At 36.6% G+C, this 23,000-nt stretch overlaps 1 protein-coding gene and 1 long non-coding RNA gene across 2 annotated transcripts in view; both read left to right on the forward strand.

Moving 5' to 3' along the window:
* Positions 1 to 23,000, forward strand: part of LOC115441220 (calsyntenin-1) — a 192,835-nt gene that overhangs the window by 125,254 nt on the left and 44,581 nt on the right. The window lies entirely within an intron of this gene.
* LOC119189507 overlaps positions 1 to 23,000 on the forward strand; it is a 68,297-nt gene that overhangs the window by 30,988 nt on the left and 14,309 nt on the right. The window contains exon 3 of the long non-coding RNA XR_005112449.1: positions 10,536 to 10,729. This is a non-coding gene — a long non-coding RNA (uncharacterized LOC119189507). The remainder of the gene's footprint in view (positions 1 to 10,535; positions 10,730 to 23,000) is intronic.

The following is a 23,000-nucleotide window of genomic DNA, read 5'->3' on the forward strand; positions in this document are numbered from 1 at the left end:
GCGACTATTATGCTGTTGTAACGCCTTTAGCGATATAAAGGGATTTTACGAGTTTTGTCTCTTTTATATTAGACTATTGCGTTAAATTAACAATCTATACATAAGTTGTGTGTATGTATGTATGTTCTCTATGGACTCCAAAACTTGAATACAATTTTTAGGTAATCTTCAGATTAGTCCAGCGGGGCTATCCAAGCAAGCTAAGCAATTGGATCAGTATATTTTTTTCTTTTTGTCAATTTTGTTATCATCGGCATGTGGCTATAGATAATTTATGCTGCCAGTACGAAGCCGCACGGATCTTAAGTATTACATATAGCTTTGTCAAGTAGTGTGTTACAATATAGCTTTAGCAACCCTAAGTGTGTGTGTATGTGAAAGTGCAAACGTTGGCAGCTAACGCTCAGTACAGTTGTCTCAATTACTATCTAGCGGACTTTTGTTTAAGTTAGACTACAGACATCTATGTAATATTTTTTATTAAACATTTATTTTAAAATTACTTGGAGTCATCATTTATAACTAGTGCAAACATATTTAAAAGTTGAACTTTTGAACTTGACTGAAACTATTTTTGGGCAAAGTTGTCTTACTTAATTGGCAAGGAATCAGTTTCGTCCACTCTCAGTCGTGGTGCGTGACTACATTTTTGACGCATTGCGCTTTGTTTGGCTGAGTTGCGTCACTCCGAACGACTTCACGGTCCGCTAAGGGTGCCGGAGCGCGAGAGTGCCATAGATCACTACTACCCTTTTAGTGATGGTTGTAAAAATATACTAAGAGTGATGGCTTTTTTCAGAAATGTCGTGACACGGTATTATTTTACTTCGTGTTTTTTCTTGGGTATTTTTCTGCTAATGTTATAAAGAGTTTGATTTTTAATTCAAAAATATTTTTTTTCTCTATAGAAGGAAATGATTCTCATATGAAACCGCCACATCCAGCATAAAAAATTGTATTATAATAATAATATAATATCAGTCCTGTATTATATACTTGCCCACTGCTGAGCACGGGCCTCCTCTAGTACTGAGAGGGATTAGGCCTTAGTCCACCACGCTGGCCTAGTGCGGATTGATAGACTTCACACACCTTCGAAATTCCTATAGAGAATTCTCAGATGTGTAGGTTTCCTCACGATGTTTTCCTTCACCGTTACAGCGAACGCTAAATTAACAAAAAATTGTATAACTTCTAGTTTTTAAATACAATTCAGGGTTAATAAAATAATTAATTAAAAATTGTTTTCCCTAAAATATACTTAATGATCTCTAAGACACTCTTTTTGTATCTATTATCGAAAAATCTATATATTGCTCGGCCTGCCAATCAAACCCTGAATGTCAACCCGGAAAAGTCTTCAACCACTCCGCGAACGAGGCAAACAGATGACCCGGTAAAATTCCCGACATAGCGTAACCGCGGTGCAGCGGCGGCCATTCATCATATCTGAATATTTAAACCATTACGCGGCTCCGGGCACTGCCCCGGTATGGAAACGTTCGCATAATATCCCGGACGAATACTTGGCCAACTCCAAGCAAATATTTGTCCCGGTTACACGTATCTTGTGCAGTAATATCCGTGTAATATATTTGTATTCTATACCCGGTTATATTATCAAAGCAAGATTATGCTATGATGTTAAAGTATTGATAATAATGTTAAATAATATATGTATTAGAGTTTCGCTTCGGGATTCCTTCGCGTATAATTGTTTACCAGGAATGAAAAGCACTCGATATATTCATCTACAACATAGTCTGTGTGCTAAGGTGCATTCAAATCTAATTAATGTGTGTGGTTAGCTTTTACCTGCGGCTCCGTCCGCGTGAAAAAGTATTTCCGGGATGAAAAATACCCTATAGAAATCAGCAGTAATGTAGCTCTCTATGACTGAAAAAAAATTCCGTTTAGTAGAGCCTGAGATTAGCGTGTTCAAAAAACTCTTCAGCTATTATAGATTTGTCTGCAATAATGGATGTTGTTCTTATATCTTCACGAACATTGACCAGAAAATATAATTTAAATGAAACACTACCAAATCACATCAAAGTAACCAAATCACATCAAAGTAATAAAAGCAATGCATTTAATATCATACACGAAATAACAGCGTAGTTTACATCAATTGCATTTGCAAACAGGCAGAGTTCAATTTACGCATCGCCACTCGAAATTTTAAAACAACATCCACGGGAGGGAACGGGGCAGGGTCGGCGGGCCACGGAGCGGGAGTGTACGCAATCAACTGAGTCCCAAATTGCCGTTTCAGCGTAACATTCGCACGCCAATTATGAAATGTATTTCGTTATTTGGTAAATTTTTAAACGGTGCTCTGATTTCGAGGCGTTATGACTGGGGAGTTCGTGAATTTACTAATTTAACACGCCTGAACTCGCCAATTTTGATTCCGATTAAGACTTTCCTTCATAAGACTGCACAAGACCGCGCTACAGATATGCGTGCCGAGCGGCCGCGTCAGCACTCGGCGCCACCTACCACTGTTTCGCCTTCAAACACCGCGAACAAATGTTCTAAGGTTTGCGCCCTTGTCACGGGCCATACGATTGCTTAATACTATATCCCAGAACTTGGATATATTTATATGTAACCTGTCAGAATTCACTGAAATAGCTCATAGATGTATTGAAATAAATTGTTAAGATTAAATCTGTATAACATCGCATTAGTATCAACTGTTATGATGTTATAATATATGTATAAATAAATAAATATCTGATAACCAGTCTAAAATAGTTGGCAGATGAGCATAAGCATTCTCGCCAAATCTTACTGTCACCTCTTTTTCATCCCGTCTCGAAACGACTTCAATAAACTCACCAGTGAATGCAGTCCGTTACAAATCGACAACGATTTATGCAAGTGATGCAATCCGATGTACTAACTGTTGGGATTAGCTCGGACTTGTGAAAAACGATGCTACTGGCAGTTGCTCCGATAGATTTGTAGCCACTTGGGCTATCTTGGTGGATGCCGGGACAACAAAAAATTGCGAAAGCAGCTGATTGCCATTTGGGCTATTTTAGAACATATAACCTTAGCCGGTCTGAGTGGATTATACATCACCATATCGAACAATACTAGGACGTTTTTAGGATAAAAATGCGTTTGAAGTCTTTCACCCCGATAAATTTAAAATTGGGGAACCGTCTCTTTTTGCTCCTCTGTTTTCTTATATGATTGGGCGAATACTTGATGACGATTGTCGATGACTTGAACTACTATCCGTCTGGCAACTTATTGATGATTTGTCTTAACTACAGTCCATCTCATTGGATTAGTAAAGGGTTGTGTATCGTGAGGTGCTGAGTTTGGTTTCTAGCTTAGGTAGCTGCATTAATTTTCAGTCGTATATGATTTGTCTACAGCAGTTTTTCTTCAAAAAATAATTGACCAAGATGCCATAGTGTTTTAAATTCTTCGCCAATTTAAATTTAATCTAAAATTGCGTGACACCATCTGGTGTAACAGAGGTTGATATTGAGGAATATTAATTTCTTTTCGGGTTTTTATTATGAGGAAAGTTGTGAAGTGTGGTATGAAAATGTCGTTATCTAAATTTATGCTGTATAACTATATAGGTACGCAAGTATCAAAATGCCATATTTATAATATATTCAGTAGGTAAATAGTTTTGTAATGAGCCTTATTAAAACAGTTGAATGGAATCCAGACTTTAATTTTTTTATTAATGCAAATATTTTCATTTTAAATTAAATTACGTTTCATCTATTTTTACCGATTGAAGAGACCTAAGTTCTCACCTCTCAGTAAGGTAATTCATATTTTAAGTTCATTATTATAAAATTGATATTTGCAAGTTTGTTTAGCGATGTAAACCAGAAGAATATTATTTTAAATATTATAATATTGTTTATTAAATATCAATATTTTAGCAACGAAATAACGCATAATTTATTTTTATATGTGTTTTTCTCAATATAACCTAAACGGATTCATTGAATCGTGTAGTCGATTTTCAGGGTAAAAGTAATAGGGAAACATCTTAGAAAATCATATTTTATTAATAAAATAATAAAGTATAAAGGCTTGCTCACAGAATAGATAACTTAAATTCGAAACCAACAATCATATTACAATTTCGTTAATAACGTTATTTATGGTGTTTTTAATATTCTACTACTAAGAAGTTCAGGCCTGAGTCGGTTGTCCTGTCTTGGTGAGAGTTTATATAATTTATAATATTGCGAAATTATTATCCACATATCTTCGAGGTGTGAAATCTTGCGTTATTTACTTCTGTACAAAATCAACAGTATTTTGTTGGTGCTCTCATATTTGAATTCATTCAGATAGCGACCACAAAAAGTGTTAAGACCCGCCATAGCTAACCACGTATACAGGCCGGCATTATTGTACCTATTGGCGAGGGTTCATTCATCGGTCGGCACACTATGTAAACTCCGCACCACTCATCGCACATTGAAAACTAAAGTGGCATTATACGAAATTTGACGGTGTTGAGTTAGAGCGACATTAATTGTCGCTGACGACTGCACACGAACTGGATTAGTGTCAGTTCCTGTTTAACGAACAAACACAAAACTTAAAAGTATGAAGAGACACTTGTGACATCTAGTGATACTAAGTGACCTATTAAGAAATGGATCTTTGGATATTGATGTAGTTTTTTCTGCAGATTTCAAATGTCGCTCTAACTCAATACCGTCAAATTTCGTATAATCCCACTTTTGTTTTCAACGTGCGTCATCAGTTCCAGTGAGGTCAATTAGCCGTTCGCATATAGAGAAATAAGTAACTGGAAATAAATTCAGATGTGTTCTAAAGACTTGTTAATAGTGGCGTAGAGTTAAACATAAAAAACTGGAACCTTCTTTTACTATTACTTCATAATACCTATTTAAAGAGTTTGCAATAATTCGGAAGAAAATATGTTACATGAATCCCTCGTCTGTTTCCTGATATTCCGCTCCATCCTTCACTAAGCATCGTAGCTTTTTCATAAAATAGAATAGAAAATGTATAAATATTTTCCACGACACATGAACAATACTAGAAGTTTTCCAACCATATAACAATGAGTTCTGAACATTTGAAGCGCGCATTGAGGCGATATAATTCCTTTTATACCACCGTAAGCTAGGGTTGGCACTTTTTAGTTTTTTTTATATCATTAGCTCTAAAGTTGCGTAAAATTCCTCTAATGATGCGACAATTTGAATTTCGAACAGTAAATAATATACATTACGCCAGTCAAACGCGGTGACTAGGTACAACAAGGACAGAGAGCCCATCGTGGGTCGTCATGGTGTTTTTTAAACTTCTTATAAATTTTTGTGTTTGAGATTGAGTAATAAATAATAAAAATTACGTCCTTAATAATTGGGTATAAATTTCATTTGGAGATTAAAATTCGTTTGGTGTTCTATATAGGAATTGAGTACTTTGAATTTGAGATATTTGTCTTCCCCTTTCTACTCAACAATACTATCAACGAAAATAAAAATGTCACGAGTGTATGTGACAACCCTATTACTGTATCACAAAGCCTTACAAAGGTTTTGAGATGCTTTTGTTTGCTATCCTTTTACCAAATGCCCATTAATACTCAACCGCAGTCAGGGCATGACAGTTGCGAAGATTTTTCGACCCTCCTCTCCCAGGGGCCCCCGCTCCCTCCCGATCTTAAACGGGGCATAGGTTTTTGTTGGTCAGTTACATTAGTTAGTATTTTATCAGTCCGGCCGGCTGTTGAACCTAGGATATTCCGGGTTACAATGGATTTAGCCTGTGAGAAGAATTTATTATTGATGTATTAGAAAAGTATTTTGTTTATATTTAAAACTAAATATTATTTTTAAAAATGAAGATGTTTTAATTTCAACACCATTTACTACAAATGGATATACATTATACATATCTATGTACCAAAAACTCAGTTTATATTGTAGTTGAAAAACTACACCGAATGAATACTCAAAGCATTCGCAAACACAAAATATATTTAACCATAATTCACTTAAACACAATCGGCATATTTAAGTATTCCGTTGCAGAGAAATAATTTTATTCCGCGCGATAAATAATTCAAAACGTCCAGAAACCGAGCACTCAAATAATAAAGCGATAAAGCACGCTGAAGCGCTTCACATAAACCCCATTTGGAAATGCCGCGGCACGTTCAAGCGCTGCAGCGCTTGCCTTTGTGGAAATACATGGAAAATACGCTGTGATTTGTCAAGCGTAATTGTTTTGTTTTTGTGATGGATTGTTGATTGATGAGGGGTTTCTAGCGGCTCAGATGGTGGCGTTAATGAATGCTTCTCCTACACTAATATTAATTTGAATAACTTACGATTAATTTGAGTGTATCTAAATATATATAAAAGTGAATCCTTATTTCCCTTGGCCAAGCCATCACGCGTGAACGGCTGGACCGATTTCACTATTTTTTTTTTGTGTTTGTTATTGTCAAGAGAAGGATCATATGAAAGAAAAAAAACAAAAAGTTGCGCGGATAATTAGAAAATTTAAGAAAACTTAACGAAAATATTAATTTTATATAACTGTCAATTGTTTGAAATAACTGTCAGCGATTGACAGAATACGCGCTGCAAATTCATAGTTAAGACGGGACGTTTGTCGGGTCAGCTAGTTTTTATAAAACTAAATATTGTCAGGGAACGTTCGGAAACCACCAAATTCCTTATTTAATCATCGCTAGACTCCCATTTTTGGCTGGAATAAGAACCAGACAACATAAATCCAGCAAATAAACTCGTTCACAGCTGTCCCGGCCAATAAAAATACAAGGTTCGATTCCCACGTGCCGCGATCGATTACCGTATAAATCGTCGTACGGGCTCCCCATTTTTCACGACACTACCGCCCCAGTTGTACAAGATTTAGTTGTCGCGCGCGTGACGTCGTTTGGAATCGAATGTATATTTTTATACAATTGTTATCTGGGAAGCCACTAGTCAACTTCAGCGGGTGTATTTGCAACGCAAAATGCATTCATAATATCACATTTTTGCTATTATACTAAATATTTAATTTATGGGAGATACAAACGATTGATGGTATGTGAAATATATCCGTCATCTGCCATCATTATCATCAGGTAAAGGCATCCAAACTGTCAGAGAAATGGTAGATTCGTTCCCGAACTGGTGTAAGAACTTGCTGAGTACAGGAGATTTTTCGGTACTTTGTAGTTTGTAATATACATTTTTGGGTCTAAATTTATGCCAACAGCAAAACTGATGATCATGATTATCCTGAATATTTTTCGAAGGTGGAACCACTATGGTCGAATCTGTTCAATCGGAATTGAAGAACTAACTTTATTTTTTCACCAACCCCTAGTCCTTTTCCCCCCTATTCCTAGTGACTATAAGGCTTTGAAGTCTTCAAAACGTTAGGAATAAAAATTACACAAAAAACGTGGTAAAATAATCCTGTAAAGCTAACACGCTTATCGGAATATTTTAAATTATAACAATAAATAATATATTTGTATTTGAAAGAGCACTCAGAATAATGTTGTATTCATTATAAATCCGTTTTAGTATGAAAAGTTAAATTTTCACAGAAATTAAATTGCTTACGAAGTAGAAAAGATTTTAGAGAGGTTTTGTTCGGTTAGTAACTTACGGATGTAATGACTGTTTATTATTTTTGTTTATTACTAACTAGGCGTAGCTCGCGACTTGCGCGATTGAAATACCTTTCCCGCTATAAAAGACCCGAAAACACTAGCGATTCATAGCACTATGTAAAGGACGTTAGCGCCACCTATTTAAAAAAAAAAACATTATTACCCATCAGAGCTAACTACCGGAATAAAAAGTAGCCTATGTGTTAGGCCAGTCCATGGCCTATCCTTGTGCCAAATTCTATGCAAATGCAGACGAATGTCCGCAGGTTCAAATCCCAAGGTCACACACCTCTGACTTTTCTAAAAAAATATGTGTGTATTCTTTGTGAATTATCGCTTGCTTCAACGGTGAAGGAAAACATCGTGAGGAAACCTGCATACCTGAGAAGTTGTCTATAGGAATTTCGAGGGTGTGTGAAGTCTACCAATCCGCACTAGGCCAGCATGGTGGACTAAGGTCTAATCCCTCTTAGTAGTAGAGGAGGCCTGTGCCCAACAGTGGGACAGTATAATATAATACAGGGCTGATGATGATGTTCAGGTGTTTCTGTGTTTACTTCTAACAAACATCTAAACATTTTCACAAACTTTTCCATTTATATTAGTAAAAATATGAATATTATTAAAAATCAAGATGTGTGCTTAATCGGTGTTAAAATCTTTTTGGGTATCATACTATAAGTATTATTCCGAAATAAAATAAAGAAAAATAATTATAATATTATGTTCTATCATGGACATGGTCTGTCTGTATTTGAATTTCATTCAAATCCCTTCAGCGATTACTCTTAATAAACATTGATAAGGTAAGAATTTCTAAACATATCTAATTGCATTCAATAACTCTAAACAACATAACAGCAGCATTATACTGCAATTTCACATAAAACCGTTATCTCTAATAATTGTATTTCAAACAGCAATGAATCTTATTAGCCTAAACATCAGATATATAACCGTCTCTGTCCCTCACGGCGTTCTTAACGAATCAGGTAAATAAGTTTAGAGGAATGACGTCTTCATTCCCTTTGTCTGAGCACTCGAGTTAAACTCTCGACTGTCTTTGTGAAAGTAATTGCTAATATTGCATTTGCTTTAATATTTCTTTTATATTAAAATGTAAACTTAATTTATGTTTAATGTTAAAAATAATTATGCAGTAATAGTAGCTATTATTGCACTGTGTCAGTCTTTTGATAGATCATGGGTGTAATCGTTGTGCTTCTCCGTACCCATTGGATTAAAGGCGTTTACTATCTTGTCAATTAAGTTTTCTATGACCATTGCCTAGACTAGGTAATGGGCAAAGAAAACCTCTTAATCCTAGAATAAATCGTACTAAATGACTTAACTTTTACTGTAAACCTAACCTAAACTAACCCAACTTAAAGAGAAAATGTCTCGGAAAAACTCCGAAGCAAAGATTGCATTAAACAAGTTCAGCTGCAAACATCGGAGTTGTTCCGGCCATAAAGCCGTTTAACGGCAGGCATAAAGTGACACACGGACAGACACGCCGACATCATGTACGGGAACGCTCAGAGGTGATAAATTGGAGTTTTAAAACGATTTGCGAGCGATCTCATTGCTTATATCGTCGTTCAGTTTTGATGGCGCACGGTGATTGTTTCTTTTTTAGAGGCTCGGCTCTGGCGAGTGGCAATCCTGTTATTAAAATTCCGCTGTCTGTCTCTTTCTCGCTTTCTATTTGATCGATTGAGTTTTCATGACAGCTTAGTGTCAACATATTTGTTGATCTCTGCTCATTGTCATTAATTTGCGTGCCACTGTCGGTAGTTTATTCGACTATTTAAGAACTATCTGTAGGACCATAATAAATAAAGTACAAAATTGGTTACAACACATATTTTTGTTTACTTGCTCTATATCTTAAAGGATAATAATAGTAACAACAAAATGCCAGCCTACGGAACCGTCGTAGCAAATGCAACTCGCACTTGGCCGGTTTTTATTTGCAGCATTGTTTGAGCTTTACGGGCCCCCTGATGGGGCGTTTTAAGACATCCGGGGGGATGGTGAGGTGTGCGGAGAAAAGGGGAGATCATTTCGCGTAGTCAATCAAAGTTTGAGTGTCGTGTAAAATAACAAACGTCTTTAGAGTTTGTTGCTGACGATGATCGATTTCGATGCTATTATGTTCTGAAAGATGATATATTCATTAAACTTCCCCGTCTTTATATTATAAAGATGAATAAGGGTATTAGTAGCATACTCTATATAGAAACGGCGCTTAATAAACTCTAGCAAAACCGCGAACTTTTAATTACAAAGTACTGCATCTCACTAACCTACATACCGTTTTACTAACTAACGCCAGACATATGCTTTGTTAACATTTTATAACTTACATCTCATTAGATGCTATACTGCGCCGTGCGCTATTAATTGTTATATCATTTGAAATACGGAATCTTGTTATCAATAAAATAAGACCAGCAAGTTACTCGACTTGTCAATAAATTCTTTTAAAAAATAGGTCATTATAAGTTTTTTTTATTGAGCTTGCCGTTCGCCTGATGGTAAGCGATACGACCCCCATAAACAATAGAAAAACCGTCCAACACCTTGAATTACAAAGTATTGTTTGGTATTCCACTGCGCTCGCCATCCTGAGACATTAAATATTAAGTCTTATTATGTCTTATTATGTAGTTACACTGGCTACAATGTTCTACAAACCGGAACACAACAGTGACTACACACTGCTGCTTGTCGACAGAAACAGACATTGTAGTGGTACCTACCCTGGCGGACTCTCACATATGACAGACTTACCGCCAGTGTTATCTAAGGCGTGTTTTTAGCATATTATCTTACAACGCTTTAACATAAACATATTTTGTTTCAGGTACAAAAAACCCAGCATCATGATGACCTGATTATATCGGCCGGGCCTCGAACCCCGATATCCGCAGGTGACCACCCGACAGGAAGCCACGGGTCGCGGCGAAAGCCTTTTGTGTACGGCTGTAAGCGACCGCCGGCTTCCGGCGCGGGATTTATTGCGGCATCCTAGCTAGTAAAGATCTGGGTCTAGATAAAGTTAGGTAACTCAATTTGCTTTGTACGTTGGGACGCTGCGAAGTCGCCGCATTCTTGCCGGTTATTTTTGATACCGTTTTGGGGTTTAAAAAGATAAAAGGCAGGTTTATAGACTTGGATCGAATACTTTAGTAGATAAATATAGAGGAGTTGATATGCGGTACATCGTTTTCGCTGCTATATATTTTGAACACACACCATTGAAATAAAAGTATTTATTGGATTTTATCGCGGTTTCTATAGAATAACTAGTTGACCCGATAGACGTTGTCCCGACTTAACTATGGATTTGCAGCGCGCATTCTGTCAATCTATGACAGTTATTTCAAACAATTGACAGTTATATAAAATTAATATTTTCGTGAAATTTTCTAATTTTCCGCGCATTATTTTTGATTTTTTTCTTTCATAAGAACCTTATCCTGACAATAACAATCACAACAAAAAAAAATTGTGAAATCGGTCCAGCCTTTCACGCGTGATGGCGTGACCAAGGGAAATAGGGATTCATTTTTATATATATAAATTATTTCCCAACATTTCGAAGACTGTATCCTTAATGGTCACAGGGGGGTTGAGATGTTGGTCATCGGAAAAGACAAAGTAACAATTTCTCCCTACATTTTACAATTATACAAAACAAGTACTTATAAAAACAGTAGGGCAGTAACGATTGAATCGAATATACTGGGTCTTATCCACTCCACGTTGTATCGTACCCTTGGGACTCTCAAATTGGCAGTCAAGAGGGTCCGTTTATTCTTTGCGATATTTTGATTAACGTTATAGGTCGTTGCGTATTGCGAGGTAGAGAAAATATTTTATTATCTTGAAGTAGGATTTATAATATTACGTAATTGACTGTTGATTGATAATACTAAGTTATATTCTATAGTTTAATAAGAAGTACTAACCAGTGACGACCTAAATTCGATTTCACTTTAAATTATGATTGCTTCGTTTGGTAAATTTGAATTTCCTGAAATGCAGTCTACGCCCTTATCAAATTGTAAAAGTGGGCTTGTCATTAGGGAGCTGTACATAATAGTGTTAATTTTACCTACCCGTTTAGATACACAGGCGTGATCTTATAGTAAATAACAAACCCCAAACATCGCTAATGTCTTGCACCTGAAATCGATTCGACACACAAACCCGAAGCCCGCTCTGATTAACGATATCTGTACAAAGAAACATTTCGCTTCCATACATAGGTACAGTCAGCCGCATAAGTTGCTAAACAAATCGATATTACTAATCGTAAAACACTATAACTCATATAGGAACATAAACTTTTTGACAAGTCAGTACAAATAAACTATAAAATAGTGGCGAAGGATGATGTTTTTCGAAAAGGAACCCGACATAACATATAGGTACTACTAATATGCATAAGTGCAGTTAGCAAATCGTTCCAATGAAAATTTGATTTTACATAAATTACGAAAGACAAGCCGATAGTAATCGGGTTATATGTACTCTTCACCATTGCTACGAAACGTTTCAATTCACTTTCATTTATGCCAAGAAAAATATTTCTTTTTATCACACCTTTTTTAATGACTGATGATTGATTGTTTTGTGTTCGCTCCGAAATTTTTGTGACTGACTGTACACCGGCAATGATGGATAATCCCCATGGTAACATGTTTTTGCCGGGAACACGGAAAAACCGTGACCGACCGGGAACAGCCGGCGTGTTCTCCCGGATCTCGGTGCGTTCATTCATTGTGAGTAATTATGTGGTGTTACGTGTTAATTAAGAGGTGTTTTGATAATAGGTAGCAGTTGTTAGTAAAAGATATTGTGTTTTAATTTCTACAATAGGGACGGCGAACCAATGGTACGTGTGTTAGCGGTGGTGCGGGATAAAATAATTTAGGCACGCGAATAATATGCCAAATAAAAATATAGTTTGTCATAAAAAAAGGTCGCTAAAAACGGGCATTCGAATAGATAAAACTGGGCCTGGATAGCACGTTACCGGCCATATTTATTTATAAATAACCTTTAAAGTTTCGCCATCCCTGTTTTACAATAACACAAAGATTGTTTGCCGCTGTCCCAAAATATATATATGCATGCTGTGGTCTCTTTTAATTGAAGAAGCACGTCACATTGTTAATTGTAAACGTGCTATTACATTGTTTTTATTTTATGTCGCGTAGGTACCCTTCGTTGGAGGGCCTTAAAAAAAAGATCACTCCCCTAGTTGTAGGCGTTATAACTGGTAATAAACAGTAGCAATAACCCTGACAAGCTATAAAGAACTGCACTAATGTTTACGATGAACAGCTTAGCATCTAGAAGAACACTTAGACGTGCCCTGACCTGCTGCTGTAAAAAACGTAGTGCAAGTAAGCGTTGTGCCAGCTGACATAATTGTAAATGATTACGAGGCAGTTACACACTAACAAATTAAAAACATACAATACTGCGATGCCCACGTAAGTAAAATTATAATTGTACACAGTTTGTTCCGAAAACAAAGACAACCCCAATTACAATAACAAAAGTAAGTAATTAATATAATTTTAGTCCAACATAATACGTTTACAAAATGACAAATAGTTTGAAAACTTCAAGTTGCTGTCGTGTAAAAGCTAATGGCTCCATTTTGGTAAGTAAAGGAGACATTAAATAAAATTATTTGTAACAATTTGTATGCATAATGCGTTAAAACGTCTTCAGTGATAAAATAAATCTTCGAATGTATATTCGCGTGGGCGACATCCAAGTTTGAAATACGTGGCGTGTTTTTTTCCACAGGTTCTATTTGCCTTGTGTTTGCAAATAAGTGTTTACGAGTTGAACAACTTTTAGTGAATGTTGCTTTCTTTGGTAATTCGAAAAACATAGAGTTTAGATGGAGTGCGTAACGGTCTTGATTTGTCCCACATATAAACATAAAAATGCCTGTTGTATTGTACCGGTCGGTCAGTGAGATATCAGTAGATCTAAATTTTCTTCACTAATAAATCTCATACCACTATTCAAAGCAGAGGTTCCTCAATTTTATTTCTCATAAACCTCATTCCCAATTTTGCTGCCATCACGGGAGTTATGTTGGGGTCACTGTGCCTCTTACGACCCCTATCAATATTATCTGCGTACATTGATAGGTGCTAAGCCAACATTTTAGTACTATACTATCAAACTAGATACATTTTCGTCGACTACCGCTTACGTTTTGTGGACCCCTACGTCAACGTGGACCCCCGTCAAGTCCACTGGACCACTTTGGAAATCAGTGATTTAAAGGTTGTCAATCCATCCATTCAAGTTCCCTAATTAAATCCGTCTTTTATCAAGACTAAGAAATTGCATTTCGCCTATTTTGCTACAAATAATGTCTCCACACATTCCGTTAATAAAAGTTAATCTCTCCCGTCCACGAGGTCGTAAAGATTACTATCAATTAACTATGCGATGCAATTAACAATATTCCGACAACAGCCTTCCTCGCCACGGCATTTACGACGGACTGAAATTACAAGGGACAAGCTAGTAATTAATCTGAACACTAAAAACCTACGTGCCGTCTAGATGTCCTAAGTTTGGGCCCTAAACTGTAGTTAATGTGTCGTTTGGGTGTTATTTATAGAACTATTAGGGGCTGTGTTTGTGAGAATGCAGATAAGTAGGAGTTGTATATACATCAGTTTGAGATATTGCGTAGGCAGAGATGTAACTAACACCTTTAATGGTTTACCGTGTTTACATCTACCCTGTTATACTAAAATGCCGCCATATCGGTCACTTATTTCACGGAAGCACAGGTGTGTTTTTTCGAATCGTTGAATATTTCAGTGAGATAAGCCCAGTGGAATATCACGCAGTGCTTTATAATTCAATTAGCTTTTGCTCGCGGCTTCGCCCGCATTAAGGATTTTTCCGGGATAGAAAGTAGCCTATAACGTTCCCAGTGTCTTAAAGTATCTCCATACAAAAGTTCATAAAAATACGTTCAGAAGATTTTTGAGAAAATCGATAACATACAGACATACAGAAAAGGGGACTTCGTTTTATAATATATTATATAGAAGATCGAACAGTGTTGCTAATGTTGGGCAATCGTGATGCATACATTCAGGCGAGCGGCCCGCTCGTCTCTTTGTTAGTATATACAAAATGCAACTAAATATGTTTTCGTCCTATAATATACCCTTCGTTTCCACGCCACGTCACAAAATTCCATCAACTAATAGCCCAATTCCATTCATTTGTAACAAGGATTGGCGCTAAAAACCATGTCAATTTGACGCACCGGCCAGACCGACGCGTCCGGCCGTCCGCAGTGACTGATGACGGACAGGACGGACAAACAGCTCCGGACAGAGACCGATGGCTCGGCTTATGTACTCTGTGGCGCTTCTTACGGCTTATAGTCTATTTATCTTGTGGCAGAGTGGATATATCCAGTTTGATATGGCGTTTATTTTATATGTGATGGAGATGTGGTTTAGCTTAAGAAAACTCAATCCAATAATTATTTATAAATAAACTAGCTGACCCAACAGACGTTGTCCCGTCTTAACTATGTATTTGCAGCGCGCATTTTGTCAATCGCTGACAGTTATTTCAAACAGTTGACAATTATATATTCCTTAATTTTTTTTAATTTTCCGCGCATTTTTTTGAATTTTTTCTTTCATAGGAACCTTCTCCTGACAATAATAAACACAACAAAAAAAATAGTGAAGTCGGTGCAGCCGTTCACGCGTGATGGCGTGACCCAGGGAAATAGGGATTCATTTTTATATATATATATAGATATAAGTATTTGTATAAATACAAATAATTTATTCGCACAACACCATGACACAAACAAATTACAAACAAAATAAGGAAACTATAAAAACAAATATGACGCGAGCACCGAGTACACATAAAAAAAAAACAGTGAACAACTAAATAAAAAAAAAAAATTGCAAAATTATTAGTGTATCGTTCCAAACGTCATGGTGTAAGTACGAAACGGGTCCCATTATATCGATTATTTTTTCCGCGAAAGGAACACTAACCAACCAACACCTTATACTAATGAGATTTTGGTCTACACGAGAAGCTTGACTATTATAAGCCAGTGCTTCTTAGCAGTTTGTGTGAAACGTGTGTCCTATGACGTCATTAGGAGGCGCGCGGTGTGGAGCGTGGGAGGGAGGGACTGCATCCGGTGTAGACGAGTCAGTTCCGACTTGCATCTATCTTTATATAGCGTCTGGTATGAATCCTTTGATGCATGGTAAATGGAATATTTAAATACTGCGTTAAAAGGCATCTGTGGGAAACACCTACTGATAGATGTAATTAGAGATGACTGGTGATACATCACGGGTTTTATATGTAGTATATCAGCCATATATCCCGTAGGGGTAGGTAGACTTTATAGACTATCACTGCACGATCTTCACGTAACATTTGAAGTAATATTATTTTGCTTTATCTACTTGTATAACTGTTTAAACCTTGTAGAACTAAATGTATACTTGAAATAGGTTATTGACTCTCTTCAATACATAAAAATCATGTGCCATTTGAAGCTGCTTTATGGAGCCAGCTCATATCTGTTTAACGCGATATCTGAGACGAGTCCGTCACGTTTTGCGATGTTAAGCAGTCCATTAATGTTTCATGGCGGTAAATCACACATGAACGTTTGTGCCAACGCTGCTTGTTGGTTAGACGTTTTTCCCAATTTATATACTGACCTTCTTTATATACTGACTTTCTTTATATTTTATTTTATCTATTTCAATTACCAACAATTGTTACATTAAAACATTTACAAAAAGATTATACAAATGTAAATCAAGCTAAATGCACAATCACACAGCATGCAATAAGGCGTGTCATGGCGGATGAAGAGGAGTGATGTGGCTTCTAACCAGTGGGGGATATTTTGTATTTTAATTGAGATATTAGTGGAGTATATTTAGGGACATGACTGCGTTAGTAAGTCAAACAATATGCTTATTCTCTTGGAAATAACACTTTACAATAAGTTATTCGTACTGTAGATATCGCATAAAAAGTGTAAGCTTTAACTATGATAAAAAACAATAAAAAATATTTTAATTTTACGCGCCCTAGTGCCAATACCACTACGCTAAGATAATTAGTCGCAGCGGAAACAGCATATTTTCAGTCAGTAATAAACTCACGTACACGCCATAGTCGCACTAAACTACAAAATTATAAAAAATCTTAATAATGAAACTGGAATTTTTGGTGAAAATTTTTGTTATTCATGAGCAAAGAGCAAAGCAACAAAATAGAGTGGTACTCTCTCTGTCTCTCTTCAGTCGGCCCCTCAATACTGAGGTTCGTGGTCCCGTCCAAGGACATACAGTAATCTTCTCCACGAGGCGCAATCTTCGGCTTGGTGCACCGCTACGTTACGTCATTGGCATATTTAGGGAGTTGGCGACCTGGTCCGACCAGCGCTTCGGATTACGCCCTCTTGTTCGCTTGTCTTCGAGCTTGCCGGCGAGCACTCTCACTTGGTACTCCCAGGGACTCGCTAAGCTTCACCGCTTTGTCGTAAAATGCGTGCCACCGCTACTTCTGGTTTTAAGGAGTTCCAGTAGCTGATGTCACGGGACAGTGTGTCATACATTACACAATACATTGGAGTGTGTCATCTGGTCATACATTAATATTTCATGACGGCGGCAAACACGCGTGTTGGGTACTTGTCACGTGCTGTACTAATGTTTTATGTATTTTGACGTGTGAGGGTCGGTTTAGTGACGTAATGCAGTAAGTTGGCAAAGGGTTGATTCGATTCTTGTAGGATAAATACTGGTATGTTGGGTAAGGGAAGTTTTCTTCAACAACACTTTGGTTCTAGTAAAGAAATAGTTACATCATAAAAGTTGATTAAGTTGTTTAAACGAACAATTTGTGTTATGAAGAATTCTGTTTACGGCCGAGCTAATGCCGTAGATATTTTTCATCAGTAGGTCTAATAGTACTAAACTAATGAATAATGTAGATAACCACAAGCATGGAAACATGTACTATATACTAGCATAGATCAATTGCATTATAATATTGTTTTCCCCCTGGTGGTTAAGATTTAGGTAACTAAACCCTAACAAATATTTATTTTATTTTATTTGCGTGGCGCAGATGCTTATAACAATAATCATATAAAAAACTACAATAAGCCAATTACGAGCCACGACAGAGAGATTTTAAAAGATAATTTAAATTTATTTTTGTCTTAAACATATAAAAAGAAACTGTAATTACTTTAAACTAACAGACTTACAAGTTAAATACATTATGTTGTAACGTCTAGTCCTCAAAAAGAAGATTCAATGTCACATAACTAAATGGTCTCCATTAAACTCAAGACGACTTTTGGTTAAAACATTTTTCGCAAAAACGATGCCATAGATCTACAAACGCATTATATGGTAGACTAGCAAAAGGTTTTTCAAAATCGAAGCATGAAATTATTAGTTTTATGGATTTTTGTCCCAAACAATAACCCCTTATTCATAAACGTTATTTATCGAAGGACGGAGCATTGCTGTGATAACAAGTCTGTTTCTCAGTGCTGACGACATGGCAGCCTTCGCAGTGCGTAGACATAGCGCCGCTGTGATTGGCTAATATTGAGTTACAACTTTAATCTAGTTGGCTGTCAGATAAACAAAGCTGAAAAAACAGCAAGCTGTCAGATAAACAAAGCTGAGAAACAGACATGTTATCCCAGCAATGCTCCGTCCTTAGATAAATAACGTATATAAATAAGGGGGTAATAATTTTCTCTTATGTACCCTTAAGTAGGCTAACAGCCACGTCCAGCCGTAACCGCATGACTGGGGTGACATGTCACGCTGCACTATACAGCGTGACCCGATTGTATCAAAACACGTTTCGTTTCACACAGACAATTACAACTAATGTACAATATGTTATGTAAATAGATGCTTAATAACATTTTTAATAAATAATCTATTTTGGTTGAGTCGCGAGGTCAAACAGTATATCAGGGCAGGTCAGCTTATAGTGGTTAGGGTTGGTAGGTTGTCATACATAAAGCAATGCTCAATACCAATTTTCATATCCTTCTTTAGAAATGTAGTTCTTAACGCCAAATTATTAGAATTACAGAAGGATCAATGGGTTATTGAAACGACTTGACTCTGCAATCCATACTCAAATGTCTAAGTAACTCTGTCTGTTTGTTACGCTTGCATGATGGAAGCAACGAATCGATTTCGATAAAATTTTGTATGGAGATATTTTAAGACCCCGAGCTTCATACTAGCTACTTTTAATCTCTAAAATTATATAGCGGAATTTAAAAACATTTTAATGCGGGCGGAGTCGCGAACTAGAGCAATAATACTATATTTTTTTAATTCAACACCATTAAACACTAGACACTCAGAGTACTGTTATAAAGTTGGCCTGCTCCATATCGACTATCGATGAATATTTAAAGACTCGCTACACCGCCGCGGTATCGATTGGTGCAGCCCTACGTCTATTTGTGAACTCCGTGCTGGCTGGGGCAGTGTCTTTGGGTTGTGAAATGGTGCGGTTGTCATGGCAACAGATAATTTGGTCTAAAGGCAATTTGGTAGCGCGTTGTTGGTATGCTTTAGTTGACAGACTGAATTTGATTACGTATTAAGTACTAAGCAAGTTGGTCAACCCTATGTCCAGAAAAGTGTGTTATTTTTACCTTTAGTTACACCGGTCCGCCTGATTGTAAGAAGCAGCTACCGTCCATTGATTTTAGCAATGCCAGGAACATAACAAAATCAATTTGTGTCCAAAACTTCAGCATTCCAAAATATGCCAAATAGACCGATAGCGTAAACTTAAGAATATTGCTCTATTGATACCTTTTAATTGCGAAAAACTGAAACGCAACTAAGGGTATTATGACCTGCTGCAATATCGCTAATCGTACAAAACTCGACAGCCACTCCACAACAGCGCGATTGACACACAGCTAATCCAATAACGCGCCAATTCAATAAACATGTATTAATGAAATTGTATTGAACTCAACTATAAACGTAATAAAAAGCTTAACATGGCCGAGTTATGTTATTTTTATGAAATTAGCGTGGAATTGTGTTCTATATATGCCAATTTTTATTGTCTTAAACAGCTGCGTTAGGTGCTTGTTACGCACTGTCAACAACGTGCGACATTAAGAATAACGCTTCAGTTTTGGTGGCAAAAGGCTAACGGAGAATCTCACACCGTCTAACAATCTCGCTTCGCATTCTCATTGCTTTGAAACCCACCCTCTTCACACACAAGCGTCCAAACACCCAGGACTCTTAAAACAAGATCCAATATTAAAATCACCGTGTTCTTTCTTCATCTACTATTTACATTTTTATTATTGATGGTAAACGTGCCGTCTGTTACCATAAGATAAGCAACGACCATGGATTAAACCGAAGACTCCCGCCTACCCCCCTCTTCTCGCTAGTCAGTGATTTATACGGGCCTTCGAAGTTTACTCGCCCGATTTCCAAAAGCGAAGCGTTTTCCGTGTTTTAAAACATTAGTAATTTATGGTAGACATTTGTATTCGGCTTGTTTGTTTGCGAGGTTTGTTTTTGCGGTGGGGTTGCGTGTAGGCGTCAGTTGATTTTGGCTTGAGTCTATGTTTGATTTTTATGTAGTAAATGGCAAATGAGGAAATTTACGTAACTGTAAGTACCTTAAATCGATTACTAGTGAAAACTGTTTTTCGGAAGATTCAAAATATCGAAGAATTTCTTCTCTAGATATTTCAACACTACAAGCACTAATAATAGTGAAATACTAAAACCCATATAGATTTCCAACACGCAGTACAAAAATAAATTTGACGTAATGCCACACCACTACCATTACCATTTATTAGCATCTCACGCGACATAACTGCCCTCCAAACAGTAAAAACAAAGTCATTATAAAAATAACTAGTAAAGTTAAAACGAATTGAAACAATAATAAAAGCACTTATTATGCGAGTGTGCTGTGCGCTGCACGTTCCCCGAACATTCGCTAGGGTTGGCACGACCGGGAATAGGTATAAAAATATTAAAATTTGTACCGGATTGAAATAGATACTAGCAATGGTCTCTTAATCCCCCAAAGAGGTAGGCAGAGACGTAAATAGTGCATACATATTATTTGCTACTTGCTAGCTTATTATGTCTGATTTACATAATAATAATATTGTTAAAATATGTTTGTAATTCTAATAAGGCATGTCTTCCGGAATGCTTAATTCAATTGCTCAACCTAGTTAACGAACCCAGAACCTCATGGTTTATAAGTACGCTGTCACTAGACAATATTATGGCGCAGGCGATAGGCGATATGAAAAGAACAAGTTGTGTTCAATTGTAGCTTGTAGCTGATTGATAAAAGCGTGTGTAATCAAACAATAAATCCTTTCTAAATACTTTGCAGAAAATATATCTCCTCTAATATTTGTTTTATGAATTAGTTATCTCAGTTTCGAACTCTGAGGCGTTTAAAATTTCATTTACCTTAACTTTCATTTCTAAATTAATAAAACATTAAATAAGCTTTTGCCTTATTGGTTTAGCAGCGTATTTATGGAGTAAAAGGTTAATACAGAGTGGCCCGGAGATGGAGTTTGAGGTTTATTTTCAATAAATAAAAATGGGCAAGTTTTTCCTGATATGGCGATAGACTTACCGCAATACAAAATAAACGTTGTATACTGGAAAAGCTATTCAGAATTTGTTTTTTCACGTTATGTGACATTTACTGTCAGCAGATATAAGACAAAGCGTCGTTAACTATAACAGATGTACACAGCATTTATCAATCAGGCCCTTATTGTACTATCATTAGATAAGAAATAACACGAACGAGCCATGGCTGCATTAGTTGTATTTAGTGCAATACAGAGAAAACAAATTTTCCGTCTTACAAACAATTCCCGGATCACCTGGAACCGGAATATACCGTTTGACAACCCTACACCCAATCCCCCCCTCCCCCCTCCCCCACAAACACATCCAACTGGATAATAATCCCACTCGCTGCATTTATTCGTTTTATTTCATTCATAAATTCAATTTTTATTCGCATAATAAAATGAGTCTTTGTATGTGTTAAGTATTGACGCTGTTTGAGGTTAAGCGAGTTATAAAGATGCAATTATATAGTTTGGTACAGGCATATTCTGATCAAGTGGTTTAAATATACAAAATATGTGATATTTTTAAGGCAAATTTAATGAAAAGTACAGTGCGGATAAAATTTTAGAAAAATGAGATTTTATTTGCAAGTCTGTGTATCAATTTTATTTTTATTATGAGTTATGCCATTATGTGCTACTGTATTTACACTGGACAATCGCTAAATGCTATTTACAAGGACAAGCCACATGGCGAGTTTTCATCGTATACACTTATTTCCGAACTTAATCGCATTTTTTCGAGCTATCTCAAAAACGCTAGAACAAGGTTTTTTTTAAACCCTTACAAATGACATTTTGATTGGTTCATTCGGAATCAGATTGAAGATTGAGATCATTATTGACAAACGGTTGTAAGAGTTACACGTTTATTGCTACTTAGTATAGTTAAGTAATGAGGCCACTAAGTAGCGGATTAAAAAAAAATACTGATATTTAATCTCCACTAGTTAATAGTTACGTCCTTGTCTCTCCTTGTGAGTACATTAAACCTGAAGCTATCGAGTATAATGTCTGCTGTTAGATAACGATTAAACTGAAGTAAAATGTCCGCTACAGCACCAAGATACTCAAAATTAAGCTTCTAAACGTGCCATTCATGTGTATTACGATACTAAAATTCAAAGCATAACAAAATCCCCCGCCAAAACTCCGGAGACATATTCCATAATCCGCTTTTACTGTTCAGACAAATCTGTTTTACATAATTCCCATACAAAAACTATAACCCGGCCAGATTGAACGTGTCACGTTCTGTGAACGGGGTAAGCTCGGCGTCGTCCGCCGAAATCTGCCGGATTATCCTCCATGGTCGTAAGCCGACAGGATTAGTGGGGACAGTCGTCACGCCCCGGTTCGACGCCGCCGTCTGCCTGCTTCGATTAATCTAGACTTCGGAATGTGGTTGGATTATATTTCTTTCGGTCTACTCATGGATTTTGAGTTCCGCGAACAATTTTGCTAAATTAATGAAATGTATGATGATAATTGATGTGTGATTGCAAGTCCATTTGGTATATATTGTTTATTTGCAGTTCCTGGGAAGATTGCATACGCCTATGTTTTTTT

This window comes from Manduca sexta, chromosome 3, assembly GCF_014839805.1.
Source record: "Manduca sexta isolate Smith_Timp_Sample1 chromosome 3, JHU_Msex_v1.0, whole genome shotgun sequence".
Taxonomy (NCBI): Eukaryota; Metazoa; Arthropoda; class Insecta; order Lepidoptera; family Sphingidae; genus Manduca; species Manduca sexta.